This window comes from Lytechinus pictus, chromosome 16 (genome assembly GCF_037042905.1).
Source record: "Lytechinus pictus isolate F3 Inbred chromosome 16, Lp3.0, whole genome shotgun sequence".
Taxonomy (NCBI): domain Eukaryota; kingdom Metazoa; phylum Echinodermata; class Echinoidea; order Temnopleuroida; family Toxopneustidae; genus Lytechinus; species Lytechinus pictus.
Window position 1 is genome coordinate 745,763 of NC_087260.1, and position 14,025 is coordinate 759,787.

General features: G+C 37.0%; 1 long non-coding RNA gene across 1 annotated transcript; it reads left to right on the forward strand.

Moving 5' to 3' along the window:
- Positions 1–10,990: 10,990 nt before the first annotated feature.
- Positions 10,991–13,499, forward strand: LOC129279232 (uncharacterized). The gene is made up of 3 exons (XR_008586322.2): positions 10,991–11,045; positions 12,368–12,494; positions 13,038–13,499. It is a non-coding gene; the product is annotated as an uncharacterized LOC129279232 (long non-coding RNA).
- Positions 13,500–14,025: the final 526 nt, after the last annotated feature.

Sequence of the window (14,025 nt, forward strand, 5' to 3'; positions counted from 1 at the left end):
AGAGCATTGTATATCAGTACCATCAAAAGAAATATCGTCAATCGGACTACAAGTCCTATGCCTGCTCACAAAGTGTAAACATTCAGTTTTACGTTCATTTAACTTTAATCCATTCTGTATGGACCAATTCTTAATGTCTGTAAAACATGCACTGAGTCTTTGTAGCGCCACAGCGTGGTCCTCCTTCTTCAACACTAGGTAAATTTGAGTGTCATCTGCATAAGTCATACATAATATTTATTTTTATTCATTTTCATTTTTTCAAGCAGCGCCTTTTCTTTCTTTTACTTTTACTTTTTTTTTTTGAGCGGCGCCTTCGGCCCCGCTCAAATATTAGGGGGGGGGAGGGCGCGCGCCCCCTGTGCCCCCTGGATCCGCCACTGTTACATGTAAACATAGAATCGAATTGGGAAGGCAATATTTTATTTCGCAATCTAAAAATGAAAAGTGCTGTCTGGACTCTTTATATCCGCAACTTTTAGTAATCCAAGCCCTTTAAAAATTGGGTCGGTGTGGGCTATATAGATAATGAGACCCTGTACACAACCTTACAGCTCTCTTTTGTAATTTGAACAGCATATCTATATGTTTGGAATAACAATTTCCCCAGACAATTATACCATGTGACAACAATAAAGACAAGACAAATGAGTTGTACAATTAATACATCGCCTTAGTGGGAAGGTAGAATTTAAGCTTAGACATGATGCCAAGCGTACGTGATTCATAAGTTAAAGGTTTTCAAACTGGGGGTTCCATGTAAGATATTCGTCAAGTAAAATACCCAGGAACTTCACTGTTGACTTTTTTTCTAAGATAGTATTGTTTACAATAATGTTATGATTTCGGTTATCAATAATTGGTTTGTTTCTACTGTGAAATACTATATAATTGGTCTCACTGATATTGAGCGATAATTTATTAGAACGAAGCCAATTTAATAATTTACGGAATTCGGTGTTATACAGAGAAAAAATATTATCCAGATATTTTCATCAGCATAAGTAGGGTTGTGTCGTCAGCAAACAAGACATATTATAAATTGGGAGAAACATGTGAGATATCATTTATATAAACTAGGAATAATTAGAGAGGCCCGAGTATGGACCCGTGGGGGACGCCACATTTCAGATTTAGGATAACGGATTTATGATTGTCGAATTGCCGGTTGGAAATGTAATCAATAAACCATGCAAGTGGCGTTCCCCTTACACCACTTTGTTCGAGCTTACGGAGTAGAATTTTATGATTTTGGGTGTCGAATGCCTTGGACAGGTCTAACATGACACCTACGACAAATTACTATTCATGTTTTGTAAATCATGCAAAGGATGAGTAACTGGAAATCTTCCTACATTAAAATTGCAAGAGCAAAGCGCGAGCAGAAAATTTTTGACATTGTGAAATGAAACTGGATAATGATTTAAACAAAGAACAAGCTGCATATCTGAATAAACATGCACGAGCGTGTTTCAGATTTCGACCTAGAATCTGAGTGGGCATTCTAAATACCTTTATCATCATAAATATCGATAAGGTGAGCGCGAGGCGCGATTTGATATTCCGATCTGAAAAGGGTCGATTTAAGCTATGTATTTCAAGCACTTTGTAGGAAAATTGTGAGGTGGATAAAAAAGAGCTTATATGTTTCATTATTGTTCATTATTATTACTTCGAGTTTTGACATAGGACCAGTGGCGTTCCTAGGATTTTCCACAGGGTGCATGTGCAAAACCGTTCGCCCCAAAATTTGACAAGCAAAAAAAAAAAAGAAGAAGAAAAAAAAAAAAAAAAGGTTATCACAAATAAAGGATTTCGTACCAGAAATAAAATTGACAAGCAAAAAAAAAAAAAAAAAAGGTCTTCAAGCTCGTCAGGGGGGGGGGACAATAGAGGTCTTAAAACTCGTCAGGGGGGGGGGCAAAAAAGGTATTTCAAGCTCGTCAGGGGGGCAGGGATATGTCCTTGCATGGGTGGTGGCTCGTCAGGGGGGCAGATCGAGTGCCCCCCTGCTCCCCCCCCCCCCTGTAGGTACGCTAGTGCATAGGACCAGAACATTCAAAGAACATTATGTCATCATATGAAAATGATGACTATATCTTCTATTAATATCTAAAATTGATATCTTATTTATTATTATCTTATTTTTTCCCCCCACTCTTGTGCACCAGTTTATTAAGCCTTTCTTTGTAACCTGTTTGACCCACCTCTCACTAATTCTCTAGTTATTCATCCCTCTATCACTGTTTTGTTCCAGATCCTGTTTGATGTTGCCTGCCTCATTATCTTAATCCCTCTTGGCCTTACTTACACTAACTTCCCTTTGTGTCTGCCTACTCCTTTTCTTTCATCCCCTTCACTAACCTGATTGGTCTTCTCTACTCACTAATGCCCCTTTTGTCTCCTTGTTTCTAGTGTTGCTGTAGCTTGTTTGTGGTCTATATTATGGTTGTTCCACTTTATATGTTTGTCATTTTGCCTCCGACAAAGATTCTGCTAGGATCGAAAGCTTAGGCCCCTTTTTGACTTTATAATTCTTATTTATTAATCTAATATGCCTAATGTGAGAGCGCGAAATCTGTTAATATTCAGTGGCATGAAAACTGGACATTTAAAGCACTTTTGTATTCATGAATAAGATTATGAGTTAATATATTTTCAACAATCAATGAAAGTGCAATACCGAGTTGAAATATGTTTTCTATGTTAACTTCAAATTTTGATATTTTAAACTCCAAATGTAAATCACCTAACTGGCAATGCGAGCGCGAAGCGCGAGCGATTTTTTTTTTATAGTGACATGAAAGATTTTAAAAATTATTTTAGTCTTCCCCTCATCTTATCTTATTAACTCGTCTTCCTCTTCTTGTGTTTCCCCTTCTTTTTTCTCCTTTCTTTTTCCTTCTTTTTCCTTTTTTTCTTTCCCCCTTTTTCTTTTTTTTTGCTCCGCCAATTAATAGGGGGGCGGGCCCCTCGCCCCCCCCCCCCCTGGATCCACCCAGTTTGGTTTGCTAAGTGTTGAAATTTCAATTTGGGTGGCAAAATTGTTAGAAAATGCTTGAATATATCCGTCTTATTTCAAATGACTAAAAGTGCAAGGGAAATGTATGAGAAACGTTTCGCAGGGTACGTACGTATTATAAATTTGATTTCGCCCTTTCCCCTTGAATTGACATAGCGTACAAACGAGCATTTCTGCGCAAACAGATTTCTGCGAGCTCGGGCGAGCTTTACAAAAATGGACAGTGCTCACTCAAGTGTAGCATTCTGTCAAAACTTTTACTTTCATTGGATAGATGAGACCCAACGAACGTAGAGGGCAGCAACACACAAGCGTGTTGCTATAAGGAAGGTCTACTCGATACGCGCATGCAGCTGAGCTGCGCGCGTATTTTATTGTTCATGCCAACGAAATCAAATGCCGATCCAATACAACAAAAAATTAGTAGCGATCAAAAAACGAATATGAAAGAATATGACTACAACAATATCAAAGATAACTTAAAAAATATGTTGAAGAATATACATACATATAAAAACATACTTTGATATTTAAAACTTTACAAATATAAGTTTCAGGAAACTAAAATCATTACCAAATCGGTGATTGTTGTTATCAGCGATTTCACCAGACGGCTGTATTAGGTGATTTGCGTCGAGACGATTTTGTGACCACTCGCAAAGCATTTCGGGATTGAATATAACCACCTTATTTTCTCTGAGCTCTTCGCTGAACCCATCATCACAGTGCAGCTGCAGCGCAGCGCGCAGCCAATGCAATGCATCCGATGCATGGGTTGTTTTTTCGCCGTCCATGCCATGGTCTCGGACTCAGAGTTGAAATTTAGACCCGGATTTCGGGGATACAGCGCCTTTATTTCAGATTTATAGACTTAAAAGTCAAATGACATTTAAAATTTGAAATCTAACCTTGAACTATCATCGTTGATAACATCAGCCCTGAAGCCATTACACTTCAAATCAGGCCAGGCAAATTAGACGTCATTGTCTAAGTTGCTAGATCTATGACGAGTCGCCTGAAGCCCCAGCGCATCATCAACGTCACTAGCTAGCTGCGCGACCGGCCCAGACTCGGCGCACCCAGGCCAGAAAAATGACCTCGATTATTACGGTGGTTGTCTATGCATTTATTAGTAGTGCAGCGAAATTCAGCAGAAGAAAATAAGAGATATGAGGTATCCTCGTCACAGGCTTAATATTCCAAAATGAGGAAAAATGTCAAAATCATGATTATTTAAGCTAAATATTTTCTTTAAAAATGAAAGTAATATTTTAATATTTATACCCAGAATAAACGATCTAATAATTGTTCATTAAAAAATATTTGAAATTAACAAATGAAAAAAAATCAACTCGACAAATTTCCCAAAACCCCACCTTATTTTTTAAAGTGGTCACAAAATTCGAGCGGAGTTGACCTTCATTAGAGCAACACGCTTGTGTGTTGCTGCCCTCTACGTTCGTTGATGAGACCCAAACCCAACATTATATGTGAAAAAAATCACCCACATGTTGTATATTTTTTAATTCCCAAAGTGTAACTTTTTATACGCACTGTATAGGGGAAATCAGGGGGAAATAGTTTGTGGTGTGTGCCGCGCCCTTAACCCTGCCCTAGTCTGCTATGCAGACTCTGAATGGCACGTGAAGTGGGCTGCTGGTTTGCGAAGCAAACCTAAACCTAGTTTGCTATGCAGACTCCTTGAATCAGCTGTGGGACACACACTGCAGATGTTGGTCTACATTTCAGGGGCCGCGGAAGCGGGGGGGGGGGGCTGGGGGGGGGGGCTTCATCCCCCCACTTTTTTTCCAAAACCGTGTACAAAAACGTAAAAATTACCATATGATTGTGATTTGTAGACTAGCCTGCCCTGGGGCGGTATTCTGAGGTCATTTTATCTTTAAAATATTTTATTTCATCTCTTAAAATGAAATTGGTATTCTGAGATGACATTTTATCTTTCAGATAAAATTTAAAATTTCATGTTGCGTATAAATTTTATCTTGCGTATTTATGATGATACGCAACAGAGCAGTGGCTGCGTAGACATACCCATCGCGTATCTGGCCATTGCAACGCGGGTGATGTGCTTGCGCCCAACGAACGTAGAGGGAATCAACACACAAGCGTGTTGCTATTAGGAAGGTCCACTCGATACGCGCATACAAATGAAGTGCGCGAGCAATTTGGTAGTCATGCCAACGAAACCATGATCCGATACAATACACTCATGGAGTGACAGCAAAATATAGGTAAACTAATAGATTATGACAATAGTAGATTAAAACAATGAAAACAAAAAAATATATAAAAAATTAAATAATAATGTACCAAATTCTTAAAATAATATATCACTAAATTATTGTCACAATTTGTTTGTACATCTTCAGTAAAACAGGATTAAATTCTGTCATAAATAAACCAGTCTGCTAATTTCACCCGGATTTAGCCAAGTCATTTTGTGACCACCGAAAACCTCTCAGAGCACTTTTTTAGTAAATTGTAGAGTTGATTTATTTTCATTTCCTCTTTATCATTATTTTTGCTTGAAATGTTTTTACATTAAATATCATGCTTAAAAATATGAAATACTTATTCCTGTATTTTTCATAAAATATTACATGGTGGTGACAACAGTTTTATGACTTTGCATATCAATATGATAACAAGTATACGTGAGGTTGATACGTCTTCATCTAAATTTCGCTGCACCATAATGCGCCTACACAATCCAGCACCGCCTCTTATACAAGCGCCATGGCTGACATGACCGCGCCGGCGCCCCGGGCCGGTCGGTGCTGAGGTAGGGTACGGTGGGCTGCATGCATATGCTAACACAAATTTTTGTAAAATTATGAAATGAAAAAAGTAGATGTGACATAGACCTTCGCCCCTTGATAGTTCGTCTCAAGTCAAGACCCGTCGGAATATACATAGCTCGATAATGAACCAGATAATTGCTGTCTAATATTATGTCTAACGTTAGACTGGGTCTGGGACTTGGCTTTGCTGTTTAGTGGTCGTATTCGATCTTGCCTGATGGATTGCAAAATGTGGGTTGGATTTGTGGATATAGCATAATTATTTTAGATTTTCAGACTACAATCTACACTCTAAGTGAAAATTAAAATTCTAACCTTGAATATTTATCGTTGCTCATCCGCCATAGTGCCACATCAATGACAGACCAAGTCTATATCTTTCAAGTCCATATCTAGCTAAGTCGAGTCGCGTCGAGATTATCATGCCAGTGCAGTGCAGTCAGCATTATCATTCACGCAGCGCAGTACGCGCACCGAGGTACAGGTGACCGGGGAAGTTTCGGCGCGGCCAGACCAGAACATCACGGTCTTGGCTCTGGCGTTAGCTTGTGTAGAGTTGGTAGGGGCAGCGAAATTAAGCAGAAGAACGGTAACACAAATGTCATCAGTCTATGTATTTTTATTGCCATGTAAACTACAAAAATCATGATTACCTTTTGTTTTAAAATTTTTAAAAAATACAAATATGCTAAAATAATATTATTTAACATATTTTCTTGGAGGTCTTATTTTCAATAATAAATAGTAAAATTGAACAAACGAAAAAAAATCAACTCTACAATCTTCCAAAAAAGTGCTCTGGGAGAAAATGGTCACAAAATCTGAGCGGAGTGGACCCATAGAGATGTATACTAACTACGCTAGAGTGCGGAGTCGCCATAGGCGCGCGTACTTAACGTCTGTGATTGTGTGGAGCGTGGCGGCCATTGCTCGATAGGTATAGATTCGCAAAAGTACCCGGATGTACCCATAGCTCGTGCGTTGTAACGCTGTGAAAAGGGGTGCCGTCTCCGGCCTTTATCTTGAAGAAAAGAACACAACCTCATAAAAATCGAAAATATGAATGACAAATTGCATCTCAATACACTATTAGAGTGATTACATGGGGATTATGCTATTAATTTGGCATTTTAAAAACCTGATTTCTCGGGATGAAATTCTAAATAATTTGCATTTACCTGTCCGTTTATAGGCCTGTAATAGATAACAATGTTGATATACTATCATATAAACAATCACATAAAAATAAAAACATACAGCGGACATTAATAGAAAGATTGACAATTAATTCAAAACACTGCAGTGAATTAGCCCTTCTCTGGATTTCCCTACCTTTAACTGCATCGTCCTCCTTCCATCCTTCCCACATATACGTCCTTTGATTCTATGTTTATGTTGGATATAATTTTGTAATTTCTATATAGGCCTACATGATATGTAACTTGCTTTAATTTGTATGAAATATAGGCCTATCATTTTTATATATTAAGTTGTACAATAATTCTGTATAAGTTAGTGTTTTGATCTACATGCGCTATTAAAGGGCATCTCATTATTGTTCTTGGTGAGCCTCCCGTTACACCATCAATGTTGAAATTTGTGTTATTTGGTGAACGTGCTGATTTTGTTCTTATAGGAACATAATAAATTCCCCAAAATCTGCAGGCCTATATGGCCCGAAAATAAAATATTGATTTAAAATGTCGAGAATATAGCCTAATTTGTTCAAACTTTTCAAAAATGACAGTTTTAATTCCCTTCACTTTAAGTTAGATTTGTTTTAATTCGCTTTTTAGGGGCCGTGTGTGCAATTAAAATAACAAACACACCTAAGCAAATTCGCTTTAACATACTGATCAAAATAAAATACAGGGGGCGCGACCGGACCCCTCCCTGAAATGAAAATGAACATTACACATAATAAATGATTGTGATTTTATACACCCCATCACTTTCAAAATCATTCCGCGACGCCGTAACATAATATAATAATTTTGTTCATCCATGGAAATCTTATTTAAAAAAAACTGATCGAATAACCAAACTCAGGTCCATAGGCCAGCAAATGACATTAAAGGAAGAAAACTAGAAAATCAAATTCAGTTATACTTTTAAAATGAAAAACAAAACTGGATATTCAAAACGCGTGTTTATCTGTTTATATGTTAGGCCGGTGCCAGTGCTTACAAATATTTGCCATAAAGTTCATTTATTCAAGCGACACAGACACAGTTAATTAACACAATTTCAAGGCAGGTATCAAATTTGAGATTAAATTAGGATTTTTAATATCTTATTCCAAGTATTGTCACTTTTGCAATATTATTGTTTCATAATTATGTTTGGTTTTAGTACTCACAATTTTGCAACCGTTTTCATAATTATGATAAGTTTGCATTGATGTCTTTCATGATATTAGTTTTATACACTCTTGCAGTAGTAATAATATTCTTTATAGTATAATACAAATTATATATCATAATCCCGCCCCTTTTCTTCTCTCCTTCTCCCCCTTCTTCCTCTCCTTATTATTCTATCCTTGATTTGTTCACATGATATTGGTCCAATCATTATAGGATCAGAAACAACGGCGATAAACAAAATATTTCAGCCAGTTTGCCGATCAGCATATTTTCAGCCGGGGAGAATCAAGTCTATACTTTCCACTGAAAATCAAAGTAAAATTGTTTTGCGCATTGTGATTTGTTTACTCTCCGAAGTTTTAAAATGTTTGCAAGGCAATAACACTGTACATAAACATCCAACCCCCCATTAGGCCTCCTGTACATTGCAAAATTGTACGACTGCATGCGCGCATTTTAAATGCAAATTTTGCTGTCAACAAACTTTTCTATACATTGATCGCAAGTAAGAAAGTATACTTTTATATACATATTTATAAATATGATGGGATGGTTGCCAGCAAAGGAAATCTAAATCATCAATTTTTAACTGAATCAATGCGTAAATCATTTCCAAATATCAATAAAAAGTCATTTTATGATTCGCGAGTTTTTGTGATGTTGGTTTACATCAGCGTGTAAGACATGGGGAAAAGGGATCGAGTTATTATAGGCCCTATTGTGTAGATATATATGGAAAATGAATTATAACAATTATCTAAAGTGAAGAAATAAATTATCAGCAATCAGCATAATAGTAATTAGGAAACTACGAACTATAAAAATACAATCGTGGTTTTTTTTTCGATACAGCGTCTCAGATGCATCAGACACTGTGATATGGCCTATGAATTTTCTTAGGTTAATGTACATCAAATCATATTAAAACACATTAAATTTATTTATCAGGACCTAGGCCTAAATGTTATTTTTGATATTCATCTCTTCCAAATCATTAGAAAATAGAAGTCATATTAATGTATCGAAATTTTACCTAAGCAAAAACAATTGGGACTTTAAATCGTTTGCCTGTATTATAGCTGTATCGGCCTATATTATGCGCTATATAGATAGGCCTATATAGGCCTTTTGACCTCAGTTTTGCTAGATTTTTGTTGTATTTGAACTTTAATCCAGTGCAATATTTACAATTTTGCTTTTCCATATGCTTTCGTGCTCATATGTCATCAATTTGTCATGTTCTGTGCTCATCCGTGTAATCCGTGTACATGCCCCATAGGTACTGTACGCGCATGGCAGGCTGCGAATACCTATCGAGCAATGGCGGACGGTCTCCACGTAATCACAGCGATTTGACGAAGTACGCCCTCTAGCGTTACTAGTATACATCTCTATGAGTGGACCTTCCTAAAAGCAATACTGCAAAGTGTTGCTGCCCTCTACGTTCGTTGCTTGCGCCCAAGTTACTTTGAAGAAAAAATGAAATAAACTTAAAAGAGGGTAGGGGCTATTTTATGTCCGCGACACAGAGATACGATCTTACGTATAAGCTCCCGAAGGGAGCTAGAGAGGGAACTCTTTCCGCGCGTTTTTATTTCCCATAGGTTTTGTACATAGCCAACATGGCTGCCGGCGGACAATTTGAAGGATGATTTTGGAGGGTCAATGTTTTATTCATGAGAATGACGTCAAAATACGCATAATGCACTTGTATGATTGGATTAAACGCTAATGTTTTATTCATGTACTCATGCAATAAACATTTTTTTCCGTCCCACAATTTCTTTTTAAAAGAGTGCTTGGTTTGCCAAGGAGTGCGGCGGACGAAATTGTTTATTTAATGCTCGATATCCTCCCAATGGATAAGCGAATCGATTATGAAATTCTTCTCTTACTTGGGCAATATGCAAGCCTTTCAGATGAGCGCACTGAGAGAAGAATCCTGTTGAATGGTATAGCATACAATACACCTTTGGTAAGACGCTGGATAAAAATCCTCAATAGTTATGAGCTTCCAAGTCTCACTAACATCCTTAGAGATCGGATTCCATATAAAGTATGGAAGAAGCTAGGAAAAATTTATAAACAACACTATGCTGCCCTTGAAATTGCAATTGCAAAAAAGTCATCTCTAAATCTATGGTCGGGCATGACCCAACGTGATAAAAAGAATTATTACCCAAAGCAAGTCTCCAGCCCTCTCCTGAGGGAAGCTATGTCCATCAGAGCTCAATTATCCTGCAGTACATACCCAACGAATAGAAGGTTATTCTCTCTGAATCAAAGTACCACAAAGTCCTGCAAGTTCTGCCACTCCGAACTGGAAAGTGTTGTACATTTTGTTGGAGAATGCCCAGCATTTAGCACACACAGGAAAACCCTTCTAAACTTAATAAAAGAAGACGAGGAACTGCAGTATTTTTCTGTGCATTTCAATGATCAAGAACCTCAACAATTTACCGCTTCCGTCCTGTTTCTTCCTGACGTCGAATTAGCAGATTCCTCCAGAAACGACCTCAACCTACTTGTCTTAAATTTCTTGCATAAGATTCACCTCTCTCGATCTACCTTACTCTCACGTCAAAATATGTAACGCTAATGTTAATGCAGTATTAAACTGCGGATCTCCGATACAGCGGAGGAAGGATACAGAAGAAGAAGAAGAAGAAATTCCCTACGATATCTGTGCGAAGTGTCGTTCTGAAACGAAATAGCTAGACTAATTATCTGTTTATAGAATTGATGTTCGAAATCATGGTTTCTGAGTGAACTTCATTGGAGCGAAAAATCTTGGAGGGAACATCAATACTATTCTAATGACATTCCATAGGAATAAAAGTAAGTTACGCTCATTTTCATGTTTTGATCTCACTTGCAAATTGTAATGTGTTTGCCGGGGTTCGGGGCTCATCCTGTATTACGCACTATGTATGGCAGTGAGTCCAAACTTCGCGCGTGTCCATACTTCGCGGACGGTCATTATCTAAAAAAACTAGCCAATATCCTTAAAATCTGACATCACCAACGTGAAAAGCGACCTTAAATTACCCTTTGGTGTAAGTTTCTTTAGGATGAGTTCAGTATTCATGAAAATATTGGCAAAAGATCGGCAAATTTGTCGCCGTTAGCGCCCGTTTTGAAGCCTGATGAATATTTTTGAAAAGTGCGCGAAGTTTGGACACCCCATCATAAACCTCAATTTCAATATTTCTTTTGCCTGACTTCCAAATAAGTGTACGTGTGATCATTGAGTTTCTCAAAAATACTATATCTAGGACTAGGGGTCTATAGACTATAGTTTGTCGTAGATCTAGACATTCATCGGAATGCTTCATGTAGGTCCAAAGTAAACCTTTATTTCAGTTTTATTGTGATTAGAAAATTATCAGGGGTAGATGTGGACTTGTTTCCGACCTCCTGTTTTTTAGTAACGACATTCAAATTTAGGTCAATGTAGGGATATGGTCAGAGCGGGATCCGGCCTTTGATATCGCCGGTGCTAGCCGGCTAGCGAGATTGTCGATGTAGTCATGGGGTATGAAAATAGCGGGGACGGACTAGGCCCAAACTTCAAGCTTGAAAGTTGAAGTTTAGGCCTAGTCCGTCCCCTCTATTTCATCTTCATATGAATAAGTATAATTCTCAGCAGTTTCTTTTATTCAGGAACGCTTTACTTCAGAATAATCAGTGTTGAAATACGATTGACTTAGCATTAATGTCTGTTATGTTACGTGTTACTTGTCTTAGTCTTAGATTTGAATGAAATGGCGTAGCCTACCCTAGACCTAAATCAAGTCTATTTGAACAGGATACCCTGGGCCCGGCCTGGGGTGGTAATTTGAAAACGTTCTTAGTGTTTACTTCATTCAAATGTGATGTGATTCTTAAGTTATACAGGCCCAGCATAGACCAGATTCAGCTATATACAGCTGTAGAAATATGTGGTTGGAATCATTTTACTTTTATAAACAGAGTGAGGTAAGCCTATGCCTCTATGTGATAGAGAATGAAGTTTCGGGTCCAGATAACTTTTTTGTTCTAGTTTGGAATATTCATTCATAGACCTGGGATATGGGCAGCTAGAAATTTTTTTAAATATTGTTTAAGAAGAGTAATTTTATTTATCTCTAAAACTCTCAAATCTAAATTGTCAATTGCAGATCCAATGGGACCAAGTTCTTAGCAGCTCACACCTAGTCAGAAGTACAAAATTGAGAACCATGCCGATCAGCAAGTGTTAGTTACAATCTAATGAGGAACAGGATATCTGAATGGAAAAATTGCAAGGTATGCTTACTGTTTTGATAATATACAGGCTGTATCTAAGCTCATCACCCCCCCCCCCCCAAAAAAAATAAAATAAATAAAACCAAATAAATGAATATTTCCCCTTTTTGGGGAGGGGGTGGGCTATGGCCAATTGTGCTGAAACATGATGCGATATCATGTAATGTTAAAGTTCCATTGTGAGTTAATATTTGTTTGAATTCAGATTCACCAGTATTTCCATTTCTAACACTGCATACTAATTATCCATATCTCCTGTCTATACATGCATTTGCATAAAAAACCCAAGATATTAACAGTTATCACAAAATTCTGATAAATATTTGAATTAATTTGCACTCTTTATTTTCAAAACATACTGTAGATAGTTATATTGATATATGAATTTATCTGGATGTGGGACGAAAGTGACTGCATGTGCTAAACTTGTTTTATCACTGAAGATATAAAATAGAGTTTACATCTTTTTTTTTACTAAACTGGACTAGATGAGTAAAAATAATTTACAGCTTATTATGTTCTTTTCTCTTTTTTACCATGCAGGTTTCCCACTTCCTAAGCTGTTTAAGTACTGGTATCACAACATAAGTGCCAAGAAGAGATATGAAACGGTCTCAAAATTTTTGCTGGTGCCCCCCTCGATGCCGTGACCCACGGTACGCCACTGCAAGTCTTCATAAATTATGTAGGGTTATTAAGTTGCATTTATTGTTATCTTCATTTTAAAAAAAATGTGAAATGGGTTACCACTGCAATAATATATAAATAGAATATATTTCAAAAATAGATTGAATTCTAACCACAGTGACAGTAGACAAATCAAATTTTGTTAATGATTCGCTAATGTATTGATTGGGGAAGGTACTCTTTAGGATTCTGGCATTGTGTCCCACCCCCCCCCCCCCCCCCCTTATGAGGAGTGCTCTCACATCAGTAGACTATTTCTTGTCAGCAAATTTGAAAGGAATTTACCAATTTTTTTGAGTGGCAAACTTTTGTGGAAGAAAATAAATGAATATCAAAGGTTTTTATGCTCTTTTATGGAATATTAACTATAGGCTCATCGAGATCCTTTGAATGAAATTTTAACAAACATTGTGCAATGTAGAAAAATGTACTTAATCCTATTTTTGTACATTTATATACCCACCCCATACTACCCTTACCCAGTAACAGCCATTTTTAGCTATGCATTGCCTTCACTTTTTAAAATACAATTTAATGCTTGGTAGATGCTAATTATTATTTTTATGTTAATGTCAATGTTTTAGAAAATGGATTCCTTAATAAACATGTTAATTTTTAATTGAATTTTTTTATCTTGGTAATTTTCATTTATCAATTAATTGTGATGATGTATTGCTTCTGAGCTGTTATGCACAAATGGCACAAGATGTTGCACTGTACTGAAATGTGATGATGCCACTGTTACATGAGATCAAACAGCAGTCAATTAAAATATTATTCAAGAAAAATAAGGATAAGAGTGGGAAAGAAAGTAAATGACAGGATAATTATTTGCTTGTATGCA